Source organism: Uloborus diversus, chromosome 4, assembly GCF_026930045.1.
Source record: "Uloborus diversus isolate 005 chromosome 4, Udiv.v.3.1, whole genome shotgun sequence".
Classification (NCBI taxonomy): Eukaryota; Metazoa; Arthropoda; class Arachnida; order Araneae; family Uloboridae; genus Uloborus; species Uloborus diversus.
This window is the reverse complement of record NC_072734.1, coordinates 61,128,258-61,150,758: the sequence shown is the minus strand read 5'-3', so window position 1 is coordinate 61,150,758 and position 22,501 is coordinate 61,128,258. Positions and strand designations below refer to the sequence as shown.

General features: G+C 35.0%; 1 protein-coding gene across 1 annotated transcript in view; it reads left to right on the top strand.

The window, feature by feature from the left end:
* The first annotated feature begins 1,389 nt into the window (after nucleotides 1-1,389).
* LOC129219860 (RUN and FYVE domain-containing protein 2-like) overlaps nucleotides 1,390-22,501 on the top strand; it is a 97,139-nt gene continuing 76,027 nt past the window's right edge. The window contains exon 1 of the mRNA XM_054854172.1: nucleotides 1,390-1,553. The gene's annotated coding sequence lies outside the window, so the exon portion shown is untranslated. The remainder of the gene's footprint in view (nucleotides 1,554-22,501) is intronic.

Here is a 22,501-nt window from a genome sequence, read left to right as displayed (position 1 = left end):
TTACTAATGTCAAAATAGTTTATAAGTAAAAGAAAAACAGTTCAACCTTTGCACCTGGAAAAAAAAACAAAAACTAATGAAAATCGACTCCGTCTTAAAATAAATGTCGAGTGCCAAACTATTCACAACTCCATAGCTCGAATACGCTACCTTGCGGTGATTAACAGTATTAAAGAAAAAGATAAAACATTCCATTCCAGGTGTTTTCTTTGGAATAAATTACAGGCTTCAGACAGTTTATGGTGTAATGTAATTTCAGAAGAATAGAAAAGAAAGCTTCCCGCAAACACGGTGAAAAACTACCGTCATTCACTAAGCGTCAAAGTACGTTATAAGTTACGGGATTTGTTTGTTTTACTTTTTTCATCCGCCATTGGATAGTGGCTGCAACGCCCCCTATAGTTTAATGGAATTGCGAATAGATAATGCTGCATCTAGCAACCTTTCTGCCAAAGTTTTCGTCCAGCCCCCCACACCAGTCACATATGATACATTTTCTTTTCTTTCTTTCGGTGTTTAATTGCACAGGTTTTTATTTTTTGATGAGGACTGCAATCTAAGTACTTTGCCTCCCTTACGCATGATATATTTTTATTACACATATAAAGAACACATGAAAGAATTTACATCACAAGGAAGGGAAAGTACAACCGAAGCGAGGGTGGGAGTCAAACCCACCGCCTCAAGTGTGCCAATGTCAAGCAGTCACTCAGACCGCTCGACCACTGACGCCCCCCCCCCCCCCACATATGATACATGTATGAACCAATTTTCTTCATCAGCAAGACTGCGAAAGAAAGCTCAGTCTACTCTTATTAATAGTCTATTCACAACTCCAACGAACTATAGGGGGCACTGCAGTCACTGTCTAATGGCGGACGAAAAAATTAAAACAAACGCACGTGGTAACGAAGAAAATGCTAAAAGTGTTGTGATTTTTGTTCGTATGTATGATTTTTTTTGTTTTATCCTTTCTAAATCAATCTTTTAAGTCCTCACATTTTAAAAGGAAATAAGGAAAACTAACATTATTCTGAGAAGCTCAAGAATACTTCTAAGGGACTAAACAATTTCTGTAGCTGAAAGCTACAGAAATCGAACTAAGACACATCGATTACGTTAATAAATACTCAGAACAAACTGCCTGTGTTTACGTCAACAGACACACATGGAACGCAACGTGGCAAAGTTTTAGTTTTCCGGCAATTTTGTAAATCACCGCAAACAGGGACTGTACAGATCTACAAACGACAACGTAGCGTACGGTCACAACTGACTTTGAAAGAAATCTGATATGCGTAATACCCACTCCAGCCAATTCATCCTCCTAATATTTTAGCTCTCAGTTACCATTGTGTTCTTAACTGCAACTGCGATAATTGTTGATATGAATTGTAAACATATTTTGTAACAGAAATGTTTTAACAATTTTGAAATGCAATGGAAAATGAAAGTGGTGATAACAGTGAGCAAACTGCGTCAAGAAACCAAGCAGATAGATGGCCTGTGCTTTTGGTGTCACCTGATCCAAGAGTAAAAAAAACGATATACAAGTAAGTTTCCGTCTGTTCCTCTTTACACGTAGCTGTATGCAACAGCTGTAACATTATTTTCGCAATGAAATAAACAGCTTTACGATAAAACTTTGTTGTTATTTTATATTTTGGTACTTCGTACTGCAAGAAAGACTTTCTATTCAAACTATAGCTGTCAAATATTTCACTTTAGTTTCACTCAATTGACTTTTTAAAACCTTTAAAATTTTAATCCCGTTTGGGAATTTTTAAAAATGGGTTATGAAAATCAAAATTTGATTAAATGATGAAAAGGAAAAAAGTTACTGTGATAACTTAAGTAATTTCCTAAATGTTGAGAAAAATTTACTCCTAATTGAATTACTTGCTTTGAATGCAATTTGGAAAATTAGAATTTGTATGGTAGCTTTAATAAACACTGTAAATGTCAGCTTAAAAGTTAATAAGTATTCGAGTTTGCACGTTTTCTTTTCAGAAGAGAGAAAGAGTAAAACAATTTTAAAACATTTACTGATTCATAATTATAAGAATCATACTGGGGGAAACTTTAAATTTATCTACTAATATTCAGTTTTTGAGAACTCTAATGAAAAGTCCTGGTTCCAATGATAGTTAAATAAGGCAACTCCTTGACCATTGCAGTCAAAATGACAAGTTTATATTTGTAGTAAATGAATGTCTTCCAAATAATTATCCAATACAGTAGAAGACCGTTATAAAGTGCATCTTGGGACGAGAGCTTTTGCGTTATACAGGTTTTTGCATTACATAGATCCTTTCACATTTTTTAAAATTAATATTCAGAATATATCTACATATTAGCACTTCAGAATGAGTTTTATCTGCAATGAGTATTAAAGCACTAATATTACAATTAGTTATTCACAAATAAATATGTTTCACAATCAAAAGAAAGTGAAATATCCTGCACTTCTGATAGTTTCATGGTTTGCATAATAGCTGCATCTTCAAAGCCATCTGATATTTTCTGCTTCCTGTGAATACTAATTTTCATTCAAAAGCTTTGAATTAAGATGGAAGGATTAAACACACAAAATTTATTTTGCCTAAAAAATTTTATGTTTTCAAAGCAAAACGAAAGATTTTTTAAACTCCAAAACCTATTGTTTACTTCTGAAAAGTTGTGAGGTTTATAGAGAATTGCATTATATAGGTCGGCGTTATAAAAGTATTCTATTGTAGCTTTAGAAAGACATATAATTGATAAAATGTATTTTTCATGGTGCTGTCAAAACTTCCAGGAATCATTGGTTTCCTTTTGAACAATTCTAGGTATTTTTAGTTAAAACAACAATGTGCTGATGATTTTTTTTCTGTATTTTTTCGCAATGTTTAGTGAGAAATTCAAACAGACTATCATTATTTGGAAATATATTCACCTATTTATTATATCAATTACCTGTGCAAACCAGAATTTTTTCGTTTATGTTGGCGAAGTTGAATAAGCTAATGTATATGTTACTGTGAAAGTTCAAATGTGGTATCTGTTGATAGTTTCTAGTGAAAATCAACATTCACAGACAGAGGGTATCAATGAAAAACCGAATATTTCCTGTGAGTAAAGGGAGAAAGTAAATATTCTCCAATTTTGGTCCCACGGTATACAGTCGACTCCCGCTACAACGCGATCCGACTTACCCGAAATGGCTATAACGCGAATTTTTCACGAGTAACGAATTTTAGAACTGAAGCAAATTTTTCGCCCACAACATGAATTTTTTTAGAAGGAAGAATCAGCTTCGTTATTGGCTGCTAAATATTGATTTTGTGAATGGTATGTCCATTTGAGCATCACTGACAGCCAAAGTTCCCACGCCAAACTAGTCTAGTGCATCAAATACCCATAATGGCACCTTAGTGTCACCTTCATCTAAAGTTTGAAAATGTGAAGAAAAAGAAAGTTTCTGATAAAAGAAATTTAAAAAGGCTAAGATTCTCGATATGCTTGAACAATTACAAAACGTCAAAGGTAGCACGACAATAAGTATATGAGTGAATCTTTCCATATGTACAATCAAAAGTCAAAACAAAAAGATGTCCATATAAGTTTAGAACTTAGTTTCAATATTTAAGCTTGCAGAGCAGTCTAGCAAAGTAAAAATTATGAAAATGGAAGCTATGCGCACTCTTGCGTTGTGGATTAATAAAAAGATCAGGTAGAGGAGATGTAGCCACAAATTGAAACGTTTTAAATAAAAGCTGAAGCGTATTTAAAAATGTATTAGATAAGAATAACGATCTGATATTGGAGCATAAATCATCACTAGTATCCTCATTTTTTAACTCGTAAACATTGCTACTGTATCTACTGTACAGTACTATTTTGTGCAACATTTTAATTTTACTGCATGCAGTGCATACCATGTTGTTTTATTTTATAACTTTTATTCCCATTGGTCATTTATTTTGTGCATCTTAAGTATTTCATGTTGGATAATAGTTTATTTTTTAAATATAGTAAAAGTTCAGTTCTTTATGGAAAAAACTAATGGTTAAGGAATGCTGTAGAGCATATTGAGGGGTGTTTATAAGTGCTTAAAAGTATTTGGTATGCTTTAAAAAATTTGTGTGCATATATTTTTCCACAACGCGAAATTTCAGCTTACGCGAGGAGTCTTGGAACGCATCCCTCGCGTAAGTCGGGACTCGACTGTAAACAGTTCCCACGATCAATATATGAAATTTAGAGGTAAATTTTATGTGTTTACTGAGGTTACTATCACTGTAAGTAGCTTTTTAAAATGCATAATGTTATTGTTTTAGCTTTTATAAGACTTTTTGAGTTATGTACTATAAGCAGTGACATCACTTACAAATTGGGGGTTGGAAGTAACCTCTTCAACACATATATAAAAAAGCTTAATTTTATAGGCTCTAATTTGGGTTTGAAGCTGTTCAAGTTTTGCGCTTTTCTAGTTTTGCAGATCTACTAGCTTTTGGCCCCCTTTTCACCACCAGTATTTGTAAGCTAACAAATACAAGATAAATGTTTCCTTTTACATATTCAATCTCCGGTCGGAAAATCTGTTACTCTTTGCCAGAAGTATTACTACTCTATGTCAGCGTTTCTTAATTTGTTTGATTAGTGGTATCCTTTTGTATGTCGTATTTTTTAAATTTTTTTGTGGAACTCTTGTTTTTCCTTCAATATTATGGTTTGCATGCAACAGTGTAGGAATGATTTTCTATAAAAGTGCTTTTCTAGTTTATTTTATTTATTTATTTATTAATTTTTTTTTTGACTTAAAAAAGGTAATTTCAAAATGAACACAAATTTCTCTAAACATCTGCAACTTGTTTCAAAAAAGGTTTTAAAGTTTTAATTTTAATGATATTAGAGGTAACTTAGGGTGGTTCAAAGAAACTTTTTTACAGCTAGAGTCCAGGACACCTCCTATTTTTTGTAGACTTTCTAATAGTATTATGCTGTAAAAGTTTTAGCTTCTTGCTCAATTTTTAAGAGAGTGCTCAATGACCCCTTAATTTAATATTAGCCGTAGCATAAACAATGATACAAATTTAGAAACATTTAATTTCTCCAGCTGTTTTTTTTTTTTTTTTTTTTGTAAATAATTATTTTTTTGCAATGTATATGTATATTATAATATGTAGCATTGTTTTTTTCAGTTCAATGTATTTTTTTAACCCCCTCCCTGTACCTATGAAATTTGGGGAAGGGATAGAGCGCTCTCTTTCAGTTGAAATAGGAAGCTAAAATTCTTCCAGTATATTACTATCCACAAGTCTAAAAATATTGAGGGGTGTCCCGTTATCTAGGACAGTGCTTCTCAATCTTTTTTACTTCACGAAACACTTGGCAGTTGGCTCAATCCTTGCGGCACACTAAACTAAATTTTGTATGTCAATATGAACAATGCTTTCATCATTCCCTTGTCAAGACAAGGAAAAAAAAAGATAAAAACAGCGTTTCCATAAGGATATAACAATTAATCTTTTAAATATGTGAAATATTTTTTAAACATTTCAGTTTCTTTAGAAATTGAGTTTAAGTTCTTCATGAATTTTAGTGCAGTAAGTCAGAAACTTTCACTTAACATGACTAAAACACTTGTGCTTGCCTTGAGGCATAGTGGCACTTTCTATTCAGCTATATGTTGGGAACAGCTACACAAAGTTTTTAAATCGGGAACCTAGGCATGATATTTGCTCTTTAAAAGTGTCAATGCTAAGAATATCATGTCATCTTTAAAATGGAAACAGTAACAGGTCATGCATAAGATTTTTAGGTGCACTGTTTACTAACATCCAATATGCGCGTATTAGGGAGCGGTCGTACCTGAGGTCTTTAACTTTTTATTGTGCTTTTTAAGAAAGTTCCTTGCTGATGCGTCAGCGAATCACAAACTCAGTAATCATATTGTTCTATGCCAGTCAACTAGAAATACTGCTTAAATTTTAAACATGACCAAAAGTTCTGTCGCCACAAACTGATTTAAAATGGAAATTCGATCTTTTGCATTCAATGTGGACTCTTCGACATTTCCTGTCATTGCAACTGTTCCATCACTGCAAGCGTATGTGCAGTTGTAAAACTGGATCCTGTTGTTTTTTTTTTTATTTAGCTGTAACGCTGAACATTTCATCACCAATTACAAGCTGAGAAAGTTTTTTTCAGAAAATATAATGATCTTGAATGCCGTCCTCATTAGCAAGAGTAGTTCTCTTTTAATGTGTTGGTTCAATAACTTGAAGTAAAATTTTACCAAATATTTGTGGTTTATGAATCAACTATTTTTTTAATTTCAACTGTCGTCTCATTAATTCGATGCCTGATAACATTGCCTGGAACCGGTACTCTAACCACCTCATTCATTGCATTGGAACCTATTGTTCCCCATATGATGTCTTTACATGCTGGTAAAATAAATGTTTTACCATTAGTATGCAGTTTTCAATGCAATTTGGAAGTTGATTAAACCAGCTAGGTTATATCTAAAATCTAGCACAAGTAAAAAAAAACTCTATGCACTAAGTTACCGCCCCTAAGCCAGAGCTATGGAAAAAGTACATGATGAAATAACATATGCCTCCAGCTCGGTTAATCCCTTTTCCAGACTGATGAGTTCATAATAAGACAAAACTGCAGTCTCTGGTTGGGATAACTGGGCTGTCGGTATAAAGAATTCCTTTTCTACAACTCCAAGAATACCGTGGCGCACCAAGGACCTTGTTGCGGCACACCAATGTGCCGAGGCACAGATGTTGAGAAGCACTGATATAGGAGATACGCATTTTTCTTCTTCTTCAAGGATTAGGCATACAGCCTGTTCCGGCTTCTTGGTCGCCCCACCGCTTCCTGGGCCTACCACGGTCTCGTTTTCCCCTTGGTCTGTAATAAAAGGCGGCTCTTGGAAGTCTTCCTCGTGCCATACGTCGAACATGGTTTTTCCAATCATTACAATATTCCATAATTTTTTCATTGAGGCTGAATATCTGTAATTCCCTACGAATAGATTCGTTTCTTATTTTGTCTAGGATAGTGTAGTTCTTCAGTGATCACAAATTTTTCATCTCTGCTACTTGAATTCTACTAGTTTCTTGACTGTTCAAAGTCCATGTTTCAGAGCCGTATTGTAAGGTTGGCACCGCCATAACCTTATAGAACTTCAGTTGTGTTTCCTTTCTCGTTTTACCTGGTTCTTGTCAGGGTTCCACATAAGTTACGTCCTAAACACTCGTAAGCTTCAAAGGATACGTATTTTTACGTGTATTTTTTTTAAGCACCCTAAGGTACCTATTTTTACTATGACAGATATATGCTAAATATCAGGCTTTATGGATGAAAGTTGCATTCTCAGCTCAGGTACAACCTAAATCTGAAGTGATATTTAATTTTGTCGACATAAGATAAGATAATAAATTTATTTGAAAATAGTAAAAGTGACAACACAAGGAATTTTGGGACTATTGAGAACATTCATATTTTAAATTGCATCAGAATTTCACTGAATAGCATCATTTTAAATTAATTTCTGGTGCAAGGAGGAGTCAAATGCCATTTCAACACGAGTCGTATTCTAGAGCTGTCGTAATTAGAAACCATATTAACAGTAAACAGCTTTTTAATCCACTATTGATCTTTTCTGAGTTGTTCACTCGGAAAATACTTATTAAACACTTCAATCAAACCTGTTTTTTATGTGACTTATTTGAACGTTGTGAAAAAAAAAAGAAAAATTGCAAGTTTTGTGGAATCCTTGAGTGATCTCCATGGAGCCCTAGGTTTCGGCGGAACACAATTTATGAAACACAGCTATATAGCAACGTTGTTGCAAAAAATGTTTAATTGTTAAATCTTACAGAAATAATTGTAACAAACACCTCTAGGTCCAGATGGTGGTGACTAAAGGTGTAATGACGGCCAATTTTCAGCACTTTGGCTTAAATTTTGGCGGGACCAAATGACCAAGTGTCCAAATTTCAAAATTGATAAAGTATTTGGCAACCAACTGCTTGTAATAGCAACAGTAAAAAGAAAATAAACTAACAGCTCATTTCAATTATTTTAATTTGCGGGGATGCCCACTAGGGTGGATTAACAAAATCGAAAATCTGCGAAGCACTTAGCCTGAATGCGGAAAATTTGTAACTGCGGAGTAATTTGACTCTGAGTTAATGTCTTCTGCTCTGACAAAAAACTTAAAGTTTCGAGATTTTTAAAGAAAAATCGAAGAGAATATTTGCAAAATATTTTAAATTTAGCCAAACGTTAAGCAGGAATTTTGTAACTTTCTAACATAAACTACAGCGTAAAATTTCAAGCCTTTGAGTCAATTATTTTTGCTCTAGCAAAGGGCCTGAATTTTGAGAAATTTATAAAAAAATTCCTTGAATACAAGTAACACATTAAATATAGCAACATACCTAACACCCTACAATCAGACCACTTCTTGAACCAGGCCCGTCATTTAGGGAGGGTGGGGTCAATGGCCACCTTACTTACAAAAACTAATGTTTTTACATTTTACATATAAGTGGGCATTTTGCGATTTTCAGATAAAATTTCATTGAGTTCGTGCCCCACCCCCCTGGAAAAATTTGAAATAACAGACCTGTATTGAACTGATACTTTCTTCTGTATACGGGGAAAATGATAAGGAAGTCAAGTGGTTTAAATATTTGTTAGAAGTTGTCAGTTGTGTCTTATGCACATTTTGAAATTTTTTCATTTCACTGTATTAAAAGCTGAAATAGCTCGCCTTTTAGAGCAAAATCTTGGCCGACCCCTCCAGTGAGCTATTTGCCTTTTTACTTATCTGATGAACTCTCAGTATGGAACCTTTTCCAGTTTGTTGGTGGTACAACGTCAATCCCTTAATCTTACTCCGGTAAAATTAGGGGCCATTCATTAATTAGGTAAGGATGATTTTGGCAACTTTTGACTCCCCCTCCCCCTATGTAAGGGTACGTATTCCCCCCCCCCCATTCTTACGTAAGATTCTATTTCATTTTTCAAAATGTTGTTAGAAAAAGGATCAGTTACACTAAAATTCCCAGTTTGACGTGAATCAAAGATTTTTGTTTTTCAACAGAAAAGACATTATTATATCGCTTTAGGTGACAGCTTGGTTAGTCCTCGTTATCTAATGCTTTAAGTGCTGCTACGTGCAGCGTAATTAAATACGCTACGCATAGCACAAACAAACATCTCAATCTCAATACAGTTCTTTGTCTAATGTATACGAATCTTACATCTCAATGGAATCGCAAAAAAAAAAAAATCACTTTTATTAAATTATTTTTAAAATCTTTAGGTATAAAGAAATATTTTCTGAAAAACTAGAATCTAGACTGAATGTTTTTTCGACATTTTTTTTTTTTTGTATATGAAGCGATAATAATTTAAAATAAACATGCCATACATACATAGTGCAACTCTTTTATTATATTTATACTATTCATTCTTTGTAAAACAATTAAAAAACAGCTCATCCTAATACGTTTTTTACCTTCAGGACGCAAATGAAATATGATCCCTGCCAAACCACTTCACCGCGTGATTTCTAATACAAAATATCGACTAGAAAAATATTACGTAAGAATGAGTTTTAGCCCCCCTCCCCAAGTAAGGGTATTTAGAGATTTTTCCCAACCCCCCTCCCCCTCGGGACCCTTACGTAATTAATGAATGGCGCCTTAGTACTCCGGTAATTCCCCCCAAAAAAGACCTGCAACACCATTTTTTAGGTTCCAATTTCGAAAAATTTCCTGGGGAGCACCCCCGAGCCTCTTACATTATCTACTCTCACTAACATTACCTAAGATCATCAAGAATGCATTTTTACGAAAACAAATTAAAAAAATTCTCGGGAGCAAAGATTTGGGGCACCAGATCTTTGTTCTCCCTTACATTGCCAAAGATAGTCTAAACCTGCAATTTTACAGTTAAAAATTTCAAGGATTTCCAAAGTTATTCAACCTATCCTTAACATAATCAGGGATATAACAATAGCATTTTAAAAGTATCAAGTTCGAAAAATGACCCGAAAAGGGCCCACGAACACCCCTAACTTATGCAAAGATTGTTTACAATGCATTAAGACTATACAAATCAGAAAATTTTCTAAACGTCGGCCTCCGAATCTCTTCTTTCCGAATCATCTCCATAAACCGTATAAAGCTGCATTTTAAAGCAATAATTTCGCAAAAAATTTCTAGGAGAACCCCCGAAACTTCTCCTTCCCCTAACATTCCCAAAGATGGCCTCAAGTCCCTTTTTAAGACTACAAACTCAAAACTATTTCCAAAGAGAAACATCCGGAGTGAATATTATATTTACGATTAGGTTCAGGTTCTCAATACTTGGATGAGATCTACTAATTACTTGCTCATATAACCCAGAAGCTGAACTCATTCTCTACTTCTGTAATATCTAAGACACGTTTGAAATAATTAAAATGACTGTCCATTTAATACATGGAAAGTGTAAAAAACGTAGAAGGTTATTTTTTAATCTCGCGACGGGCATAAATCCAGAAGATATTTGCTGATGTTAACACAGGGCTTATGTTTCCATGATAGCTTAACATGTCCTCCACCTGAAGCCCTACCTTTCTTTCTGACTAATACCCCATCTGCTCCTCGGAACCATATCCGTTCTCTTTACCTTATCCGTTTTCTTCCGCCTTCAAAGATAGCCTATACATGTACGTATGTTCTTAGAACTGAAAATTTCAACAATTTTTTGGGGGATCGCTTTCTTATCCTCTTTTCCTAATATCATTAAGGATCATCTGAATTTTCGTTTTGCTCGTTCATTACATTTCGTTTTGCACATTCATACATTCTTTTTTCACGCGATATCACGTAAAAAGTTCCCCTCTTCAATCGTTATTGCTTATAAGCTGTGTCTACGTAGACAACTTTGGGCGGGGAGGGGGGGGGGCAGTTTACCGTTAACAAACTTGTTAAAGAACAAATTTCAAAAAATATACCCTCCCCCAAAAAGCGTTAATTATCTTCTAAATTTGTGCTTTAGGAACTTCAATTGAGAATTTTGCTGAGAGAGAAATCCTGAACCCCATCCCTTCGCCTAGTGTTTCCAAAGATAGCTTTTAAATGTATTTTTAAGACTCGAATTTCGAAAATTTTCTTGACGAATTCTCCAATTTCCCCTCTTGCAAACATCGCCCAAGATCATTTAAAAATAGCCTAACAATGAGTTTTTGGAGCTATAATTTCGAAATTTTGCCCCGGACCCCCCATTATCTGCATGAATATTACACTTTTTACTATGTAGGTGTTCGTATTACTTATTCGTTTTTTCTACATTCGTAAAACGCAATACTCCTAATTTGAATCATCAAACTCTAGTGATGACTCCCTCCTGAAACTAGAAGCTAGATCCATTATTTCTTTTATATTTGAAAAAACTAGAGAGTGGGAAGGTCGTCTCCTCTTCAAGGAGCAACTCTTAAAGGTCGGCTCTTCTGTACATGCCAGGGCCGGTTCATGATGTCCTATGGTAGTTTCAATTTCAAATCTAGTCTGCTGCAATCAGGGTTGCGTTTTGGACTGTCCGAAACTGGTTTAGGTCAGGACAAGTGGTTTTTAACATCCAAAAGTATCCGAAAGTGTCTTAAACTGTCCAAAAGTATGCTAAAGCTAAAGGGATGTAATCTAATCAATTCGTATTGCATAAATATAAATACTAAAAGTTTTAATTAATAAGTATTTGATAATGATAATATTTTTCTCTGAAATGTTCATTTAAAAATATTTTTCTTAAAAAAAATTGCCAATAACTCTATATACATAAAAACTTCCTTATGTAACAATTAGTAGAGTTATGAAAAGAACTATATAAATGATTATTAACTGGTATGATCGAAGTAACCCCGTTTGTAAATATGTTACAGGTTTTTTGCGCATGTTTATACTCCGTATCGTAAGACCTTAGAGCGAAAGAGCAAGTGTTGTTTCAGCTGCCAATTTTAAAGAATGTCAGTCTGTAGTAAACGTGTACCTTTTTATAGATCTAAATAACGGAAAGCAATGTTGCGACGCAGAGGAACTTCGTGCAATACCATGTGGAATTCCACTTTTATTTGTGTACTTTGCTCAGCTTGTAATTGATTCAAAAATTCAAGCTCAAAACTGGTACAAACTTTAATTTTCTATGTTCAGGAGTTTAAAAAAAAAAAAAAAAAAAAACATAAAGAAAGACAAAAAAAAAAAAAAAAATTTGCCATTTGGAGGGTAATTATGAAATAGCAGGCAGGGCACCTTATGTAGAATGGGAAACTGAAAAGGAAGAAAATAAAAACACTCTGTAAGAAATAAATATATAACCAGGGGTCGATCCAGGTTTTATTTTTTGGGTCCCCATTTTGTGAAAAGGCAAAATATTTTTGTGAAATTTCGTTATTTTTGTGAAAAAGCAAAATATTTTTGTGAATTTTTTTTATTTTTGTAAAAAAGACCTTCTTGTGATTTTTTTCTTGGAAAAGATTATATTAAAGCATTTTTAGCTGTCGTATCGTTATAGAAAAGCCCTAGACAGGTTTCAGGGGTGATTGCAAGTTCTTGAAGAATACCTGAAAGCTGTCAAGAGAAAATGCGCTGGGGGAGGGGGGAAGTAAGACCCTTAACATTTTATTCGTAATTTGACACATACATTACATTTATTGCTTTTTACAAATATACATATGCAAGGCACACTTTCTTAAGGTGAAAGTCTCACAACAGATTTCCTGTTTGCCCCTCTCAAATACTTTAAGAGCAATGAAAATTGCACATGCAGCTGAACGTAATGATAACTCCTAATAAATACAATATGAACAGACTCAAAGATATCACATATTTCTTAACACAGAAGTGAAATACTCATTAAAGATTCCATGTATGTGTTTGAAAAGCTTAAAAGTAATTAAAACCCAAAATAATACTGCACCAGCATTCAGCGTTTAATTTTTTGACTTTTGACGTTCTTACAGAGTAGGTATTTCATTTAAAACTTTGCAATTTAATGATGTTAATAAATATATAAGAAATTTTATTTGTTTGCCTCTGAACAAAGTACAGTAAACATCAAAAATGCGAAAAATTCGTTTACCATGGCCGATGTAAGGAAATCAAGATCTTCAAAACAAATAAAAATATAAAAACAGCATGTAAAATAATTTTATTTTAAGTAGAGTTATTTTAGAATTGGATTTTGAAACTCAACACAAATTAATACTAAATATATATTGCGTAATCAAAGTAAAATTTAAGATTTTCCTGAAAACAAGCTACCAATCACAAGTGTCCCTCTCCCGTTCCCCCTCTGACGCTCTCAAGCAAAAACACCTCACGCAGCAAGCAAAAAGATAAGATGGGGGAAGGTGGAAGAGGCTCCCGCGTAGATGCGTACACATTTGCGGTTAAAAAATATTGTGAAAAGGCTGCCTTTTTATAAATTTTTGTGAAGGGGCTGCTTTTACGATGCGGAATTTTGTGAATGGGGCCGCTTTTGCGATGGGGAATTTTGTGAATGGGGGCCGCTTTTGCCATGCGGAGTTTTGTGAAGGGGCCGCAAAGCGGCCCCAATTTGGCGCTGGATCGACCCCTGATAACAGTATTATAGTTACATGGAATGTGATTAGTGATGCAACGAGTATTCGGCCCATCTGCCGAATATTCGGCCGCGGCCGAATTTCTAGTTTACTAATAGGCCTCGGCCGAATACTGTGCAAAAAAAGTATTTCATTACCAAACATTGAAAGCTTTATACACTTTCATTAATGCGTATCATGTTTAATGAGCAATTTAAATGAAATCTTGTTATACTACTCTTGTAAGGGTATTCACTCATGAATGACAACCAAATGCGGACACCAAGGGGACAATTTTTATTGTCCGCAGTAGAGTGGTGTCCGCAGGATAGGTGTTTGATAATGTTATTTGCCTTGGAATCGGGGAATTAAAAAATTGTCCGCATAGGAGGGGTTTTACTGTAATTTTAAAATTTTCGGATAAAGCCGAAAAACAAAATATTTTTCTGACATTAAGTAGGTTGATACTTATTTTGTCTTTTGAAAGTGATTCTATTTAATTAAGAATTTAAGTAAATGAAATAATACAAGCATAAATCATACGCGAGGCAAAGGTTTAGTTTTTTCTCTCTCAGAATAAAGTATACGTATAAAAATTTAATAACATGATGTAAATATTTTTTTCCATTATTTTAATTTTTTCTTATTAAATATGGCAATTTAAAATTCAAAAAATCCATTAATATTATGATTTCTTGCATCGCATTTTCTAAAATATTCTTTGTAGTAGTTATAGAGTAGTGTATACTTTGTGGTGGTTACAGTTGTGTAGCTCATATAATTTTTTTTTTTTTTTTTTGTACAAACGCAGTTTATAATGCTGGGGGAAAAAAATAGAAAAAGGAAATTTGATTTTTTGCCATCTTGAATTCAAATTATGTTTTTCGCAATCACGTGTGTGTTTACGTGCGCGTTATGCATGTACGCGTAGGCGTGTGCATGGCCGTGCGCATGTATGTAAGCGTTCGTGATGTGTGTATGTACGCGCGTATTTGTAAGCGTTCATGGGCATGTAGGCGTGTGTGTGTATGTCCAGCATCGGGAGGACCGGTCGACGGTGGTGCTGCAGAGGAAGGCGGGGGAAAAAATCAAAAGACATCATTCAAAGGTCAAGTGAAAACAATAAGCAATTTGTGATTGCCTCAAAAAAATTGAACTTTTTAGTTGATAAGTTTTCTCTCTGTTTTTTTTTTTTTTCCTCCATAAGATGTTACTATATTTTGAAAATAAGTGAGCGCTACATTTTGTATAAAAGTAGGGAGCACCTGGTTCTGAAATGTACTTTCTGGCCGATTAGGATAGGTTAGGGTATTTTGTTCTCACCACTTTATTTATTACATATTTACATTTATACTTATTTAATAATAGTCGTTCAAAGCACTTTTTCAGTATGAACAAACTGTTGTTTAAGCTTAAAACTACAAAAATTAAATTTTTTACCCCCCCCCCCCGACTTAGTCGTGAAGGTAGAATTAAGTGGGAAAATTGAAAATCGTTTTAAAAGCCTTATATTAATAAAATAAATTACAAATGTTTTATTTGTCAACAAGGAAACTGGTAACAGATAAACATTTTAAGTCATTGCTTTTAATTTCCTTGTCGACCAACAATGAATTCGGTTACTGATCCCGTGAATTAGGCTTAGCCGTATTTAAAGTCTGCTTTAAAAAATGCATTATAATTCGAATTCTATATAACATGGAAGTTTCAAGCACATTCTATCAGACGTGGAAAAAAAAAAAAATCTTTATTTTGGTATTCTACTTTTAACCCTCGACCAAGGGCTCCCATATAAGGGGGCAAGGGGGGGGGGGGCTCGAGCCCTCCCCTTTGAAATGAGAACTTCCTTGCTTTTAGTAGTTTTTTCTTTGCAAAAATGTAAAAACATTTCTTCTGCAACCATTAATGAATAAGTTAATTAAAATGTCAAATTTTAATGACTCTAATCTGTCCTGAAATCAGTTTCCACGGGGAAAATATCCAGCTAAACCACGGGGAAAATATTTGAGCCCCCCCCCCCCTCTTGCAACTTTGCATATGGGCGCCCATGCCCCCGACACACAAAGGAAGAGGGTTATAAGTTTGACGTGTCTGTGTATCTGTGTCTGTCTGTGGAACTCTAGCGCCTAAACGGATAGACCGATTTTGAAAAAAAAAAAAAAATATTCGAAAGGAAGGTTGATTGAGAGTGTTTTTAGCTAGGTTGCATCTTTGGATGACATTGATTAATGAAGATATTAATTAAAAACCTCTAAAAGGTTTTTTGCGATTTTTGCAGTGAAAACATAGTTTAAAAATTTTAAATTTAATACCAAAGTAAAGAGATTTTTTTTCCGTATCTGATAGAATGTGTTTGGAACTTTCATGTTTCCTAGAATTCGAATTATAACGTTTTTCTAAAGCAGAATTTAATAACGGCTAAGCTTTTATTCACGCGATTAATAACCGAATTAATTGTTGGCCGACAAGGAAATAAAACGCAATGATTTAAAATATTTATCTATTCCCATTTTTATTTAATAAAATACTTGACATTCATTTTTAATAATATTAGGCTTTTAAAAGGATTTTTAATTTTCCCTCCTTATTCTACAGTTGCGACTCGGTCGGAGTTTTTTAAAATGTTAAATTTTATCTTTGCTCGTAAACGTTTTAAATATGTTTTCACTGCAGGAATCGCGAAAAACCTTTTAGAGGTTTTTAATTAATATCTTCGTTAATTAATTTCATCCGAAGACGCAACCTAACTAAGAACACTCTCGATCAACTCTCCTTTCGAACAAATTTTTTTTGTTTCAAAATCGGTCCATCCGTTTAGGCGCTAGAGTGCCACACACACACACACACACACACAGACACGTCAAACCTATAACCCACTTCCTTTGCGTGTCGGGGGGTAAAAACCATTTCGTCCTTTTTAATAATGGATTTCTCTTATTTCACGTTGACCAAAGTAGAAGTTTATGCCAAGACTTCACTTAAGCACCCAGCTGAGCGGAAGCTCAGTATGGTGACCTTCCCCGGCGCAATAAGCACCAAGCCCGTCCGTAGCACAGACGACTATCGACCGCCGCACTAAGTCCCGCGGGGGGCCCGCTACGCGGACCCCCCGTGAGATGGAACCTAAGGCCTACGGCTAAGAGGTGGGGTGTGTGCGGAGAAAAGTTGTTGTCTCGCCGGGGTCATGGCACACTAACGAGGTACGGGGAGATATACCGTATCTCACGGTGAGCAAGACCCACACATTAAGGGGTAAACACCCAGCTGAGCGGAAGCTCAGTATGGTGACCTTCCCCGGCGCAATAAGCACCAAGCCCGTCCGTAGCACAGACGACTATCGACCGCCGCACTCAGTCCCGCGGGGGGCCCGCTACGCGGACCCCCCGTGAGATGGAACCTAAGGCCTACGGCTAAGAGGTGGGGTGTGTGCGGAGAAAAGTTGTTGTCTCTCCATTTCGTTTAAATATTCCAACAAAGAATTTTGTGTTTGCTTTTTTACGTTATTGTTGTGCCTTTCGCTTGAATTTTATTCAAGAAGAGCAAAACTTGGTATCAAAAACAGTTGAAATGCAGTATTGTGCTCATGGTCTTTAATTGTTAAAAATTGCTTCTCCAGTTATTGTTCAAGAGGGCCTTTCAAGGTAAATACAACAATTATAGTCTGCAGATTTATCTAAGTATAACTACATTTTTTCCATTAGAATAACTTCTGAAATTAAATTTTCCAATACAGAAATTTGGTTTGTAACTGCTAATTTAGGTACATTTATAAAAGGATAGAAAATTATTTGATGCACTGGGGTCGTTTCCAAACTTTTAAAAGTATTTTTTTTCTTAAAGAGCATACTTAAAAACATAGAATCTGACCATTTTTTTAAATAATTTGACGAAGTATAATATTTTTCAAAAATTGCTTCAATCGGTGCGCTTTTATTGTTTACGCTTCTGCCGATGACATCACAAATGATGGAATGCCATTCAGTGTTGCCATTCACAGACCACAATATTTAATTCACATCTTTACTCACGTGTACTGGCAACGATATGGATGATAGCAAACGTAGAGCGCAATATTTAATTCGGTTCTTAATAATCATAACGTGGAAACACGGTAGAAAGATGCGCCAAAGTGCATCATTTGTGACGTCATAAAGGCCACGCCTTGTTTGAAAAATGGGACATTTTAAAAAATTAATTAAAAAATAACTGTTGGAAAAATGAAAGTATTTTCTGGACCCGTTGTTTTTTTTTTTTTTTTTTTTTTGCTTATGCTATCAATCTCAGTGACTAAAAATAGTACTTTTGACTGAAGGAAACAACCCCATTCCGTGCTGAATCATTTCAGTTTATTTTTCTTTTTCTTATTTTATTTGAGAAGCTTTATGAAATAATGCTTGTAATAGAAAATGATAGCTATTTTAAGCTTGAACTTTTAAGAATTGCTTGAACTTTTAAGCGCAAAACTTGAGACAATTGAACTTTCAAGATACAAAGGAAATATCTTCTTCATTTGGTTAGTTTTTTGGCCAAATATGGCTGAAAATTTTTAGAGTTTCACTAATGTTAGCATTGTTTTTGAAAATTTGCTCCAAATCCTTTTTTAAATATTTTGTAATGCATATTGAACTTTTTGCCACACAAAACTGTGCTTTAAATGCAACCTGTGTTTTGCTTTTTGACTAAAAGAGTAAACTATTCTGCAGCCGAATATTCGGTATTCGGTGGAAAAATCACTATTCGTTGCATCACAAATGTCGCCAAACAATTCAACATTATGTCATTATGTATCTAATTATTTAGAAATTTCGTTATTTCTGAGAAATACTATAATCTTTCTTTATATAGATGTAATTTGCTTTCTCTTTGCCCTTTTTTTTTTTGTCTACAGGCTTGTACAGGTCATTTCATAGATTTTGTCCCCCTGCTAGGACTTTGTTTCAGTGTGTCTGGTGGTAGGGCCGAGTAGCTATATCTCGAGTATTCTATGCAACCCTACACGCCATCGCATGGGCGCATGGACGCCCATATGCAAAATTGTAAGGAGGGGGGGGGGGGGGCTCAGAAATTTTAACCATGGTTTATCAGGATATTTTCCCCATGGAAGCAAATTTCAGGACAGTTTAGAGTCATTACAATTTGACATTTTTAATTATTTATTCATTAATGGTTGGAGAAGAAATATTTTTATATTATTGCAAAGAAAAAAGTTCTAAAAGCAAGGAAGTTCTAATTTCCTAGGGGGGGGGGGGGTGAACACCTCTTGCTCCCCTATATGGACGCCCTTGCATGGGCGCCCATATGCAAAATTTTAAGAGGGGGCTCGGATACTTTCCCCATAGAATCCAACTCAGTACATATTAGAGTTATTCAAATTTGACATTTTTCATAACTTATTCATACATATCTCGAGAAGAACTGTTTTTACATTTTTGCAAAGAAAAAAATACTAAAAGCAAGGAAGTTCTAATTTCAAAGGGGCGGGGGGAGAGGCTTGAGCCTCCACTTGCCCCCCCCCCCCTCCCACATGGGCACAGTCAGCCAACTGCAGAAAATCATGAACCGTTTTAAAAGCAGTTTATAATTTAGCGAAAACAGCGGCATTCAATGGGAGAGAAATCTCTGCATTTCATACTGTCACTATCCGATGCATACCGAATCCATAACACCCGCACTTTGTGTAGTGTATTAATTTAGTGAGCATCATAAAACAAAATTCATAATCGAATGGTGGCTAGCATATTTTTTTTTTTAACATAAAGATCAATATTTATTTAAGAGAGAATTTGCATTAACACTCAATTTCTTTCTTTCTTTCTTTTTTTCAATGTCTCATCTCATGTACGTGAGTACTTCATGTTGACTGAACGAAATAAAAATTTATCATCCAAAGAAACAGGTTGAATGTTTTCAAATTCGCTTCTTATCTGAACATTCTTATGACTTGTAGATTTTGTAACTGCAATAAGTCTGCTGACTTTGACTTTTTCTTTTTTTCATTGGGGGGGGGGGGGGAGGTCATATCTTCGGTAATGAAAGGAGTTAAGAGCGGCCCAAAGGAAGCGAGATACTAAGCGCGATGATCCTGTTTTGGATATATACGTCCGAGTCTCTCGTAAAACAAGATTCATTGGTTTTAGGTCCTTCAGAAACTTATCTGAAGATTCATGGATAAGTTGTTCTCAGCTTTGAGAAAACCAATGGACAGGATAGATGTGGAAAAAAGTGCTTTGGATCAGGGGCATGTACAGGGGGGGGGGGGAGAAAAAATACCTGTTAACCCGGGCTCGAACCTAAAGGGGGTCCGTGATTTTTAAAATGAGGGGTGAAATATATGTAGGGACGTAGGGGTAAACAATATGGAGGGGAGCCCGTAAAAGTAATTTATGACGGGCACTCAAACATTCTGTACACGCCCTGATTATCGCCTCAAACCTGTTTTGGACTCCCTTCTTTCCAGTTTTGGCAAAATTTTTAATAGGATCAGTTTCCGTTTTTTTTTTTTTTTTTTTTTCATTTCGGGCCCATTACTATTGTAACGGATTCGGTGCGACTTCCACTTTCTTGAAATGAAGACACAGTTCTTGATAAAAACACAGGAAATTTATTTACACTATGTACAGGAAAGATCTTCAACAACTGCTAAATTATTCATCAGCAATTAAGCAATTATCACACAACACCGTAAACTCAACGTTTACACACGTATTTACTTCCAAATACGAAAACAACACAGCGAAATGCCTCGCTATAAACAGAGCAAAATGCTCTCCGTTCGAAATCTGAATCGAAACTAACTGTTTATCCATCGCTAACGGCTTAAATACACCGAAAAGAAATTTCTCAAATATTCCACACGCTTCTGTAAAGTAGTAGACCGTTATCAATGAAAAGAAAGAAAATAGGGGTCGTATAATTTAGCCGAATGAAAAAGGGGTTGTATATTCATTACGGGAAACTATTTACAGGTTACGTTCCTACAATAATTACTATTTACAGGATTTGTAACACTATTATACCCTGTTGCAACCAGGAGGGGGGGGACTGTCATCAATTCTGTACTGTGTTTACCAAAAACGTATTCGATCCGATCTTAATCCTTGTACTGACTTCTTTGATGTTGCCATCTATCTGAAGCTTTTACTCTAATACACGCAATGGTGTACCTCTTCAAATTCGAAATCCTTGTTTTATTTTCTGTTCTATTTTTATAACTTGGCCATTAATGCTTTCTTTCTTTTTTTTTCTTGGAGGCCTTATTTTTAGATCAATTTGTATTTCCTTCCGAAAGGTCACTCCACGTTTCCTTTTGTTTGTTGGGTTCTATTGAGTAAGACTGTCATCTGCAGCCTTTGATGATTGAGAAATTCAGCATTTATTTTGATACCTTTTTCCCTCTAATCTAATAGAGCTCCAAAGACTTCCTCCATAAATGAATAACTTTGAAGAAATCATATTTTCTTCTCGAACATATTCTAGATTCAATAAAGCTGTTTCTTTGCTTTAGCAGATCGATGCTATTGCTTCATTGTTCTCATTTAATTTTGTTAGGGGATTTTTTTTTTTTTTTTTGACTTCATTAGAATTAAAAATAAATAAATAAATAAATAAATAAATAAATAAATAAATAATAATAAAAGACCGGTTAAATTATTCGCTCAGGTTCTTAAATTAGTAGTTACCTCACTAAAACTCAATTGCTCTAATTTAATGCAATGCTGTCCACACGTGGAAGAATTGTAAAACACGTCCGTTATAATTTCTACCTGAGCTTCTTTCGATTCAACATACGAGGCAGTGAGAAGCAAAGGGATATAGTTGGCAAAATTAAAAATTTGGAGATATCTAGTACAAACGGTAGGGGAACCTCTTCTCCTTCTTGGAGCAAAAGATAGTACTAGTGGCCCTGGTAGTTGCTGCTATACAGCATGGCGTTTTAAAAAATGGTTTCTAGGAAATCCTAAGAATCCTAAGGTCCTAGGACCTTATCTTTGAACGCGTTTTACTCAAAACTTAAAAATGTCCACTTACATCCCTTTGCTTCTCACTGCCTCATATGACCGCTAACGCTTTGGTTATTTTCCTGTAAGCTCCCTTTAAATTGTTCAAAGTATAAATTCCAGGCTGTACATTTTTCTGTTACAGTTAGATGATTCACTTTTTCTGCATCTTTTCCTTTCAAATCACTTTGTGGCCAGGGGTGATTGTGTTCCGGTATTTTACCGAATTTCCGGTATTTTCGGACGTATTTCCGGTATTTTTATGTCCGAAAATACCGGAATTATGTTTTTTTTGTTATGCTTTTATCTCGCTACCTCCACATTTTTTTTAAATTACATAATACTCATCAAATATACCTGCAAATGCCTTAAGATGGACACCTATCCCTTAAGATGGACAAATGTCAAGATAATTTGTATAACACCAACTCGTAACTTTGTAATCCATTAAAAATTTAATCAAATGTACACATAATATTTTGACTCAGAACTATTTAATACTATGGCAAAGGTGCACTTAAGTAATAGGGACCAAAGATCCCCCCTCCCCCCCGTTCTCGCTTTGAAACTTTCAGGTATTTTTTGATGAACTCACAATCACCCCTGTTTGTGGCGTAGTGTGTCTTAAATTTCAGTTTCCCTATCTCAGCAGCAGTGGCGCCGACTCCATGGGGCTTGCGGGGGCCCGAGCCCCCTCAAAAATATTTTTGAGGGGACAGAGCCCTCCCCCCAATAAATCAAGAAAATTATAAGTTACATTATGCTTTCTAAACTCATAAATTTATCTTTTATTTTCCTTGTTTGAAGATAGTTTACCTTGTAAAATATATTCAGTAATGAGTTAAAACAAATAATTATTACGGTTGTGTAAGCAGGTTAACTGAAAACGAGT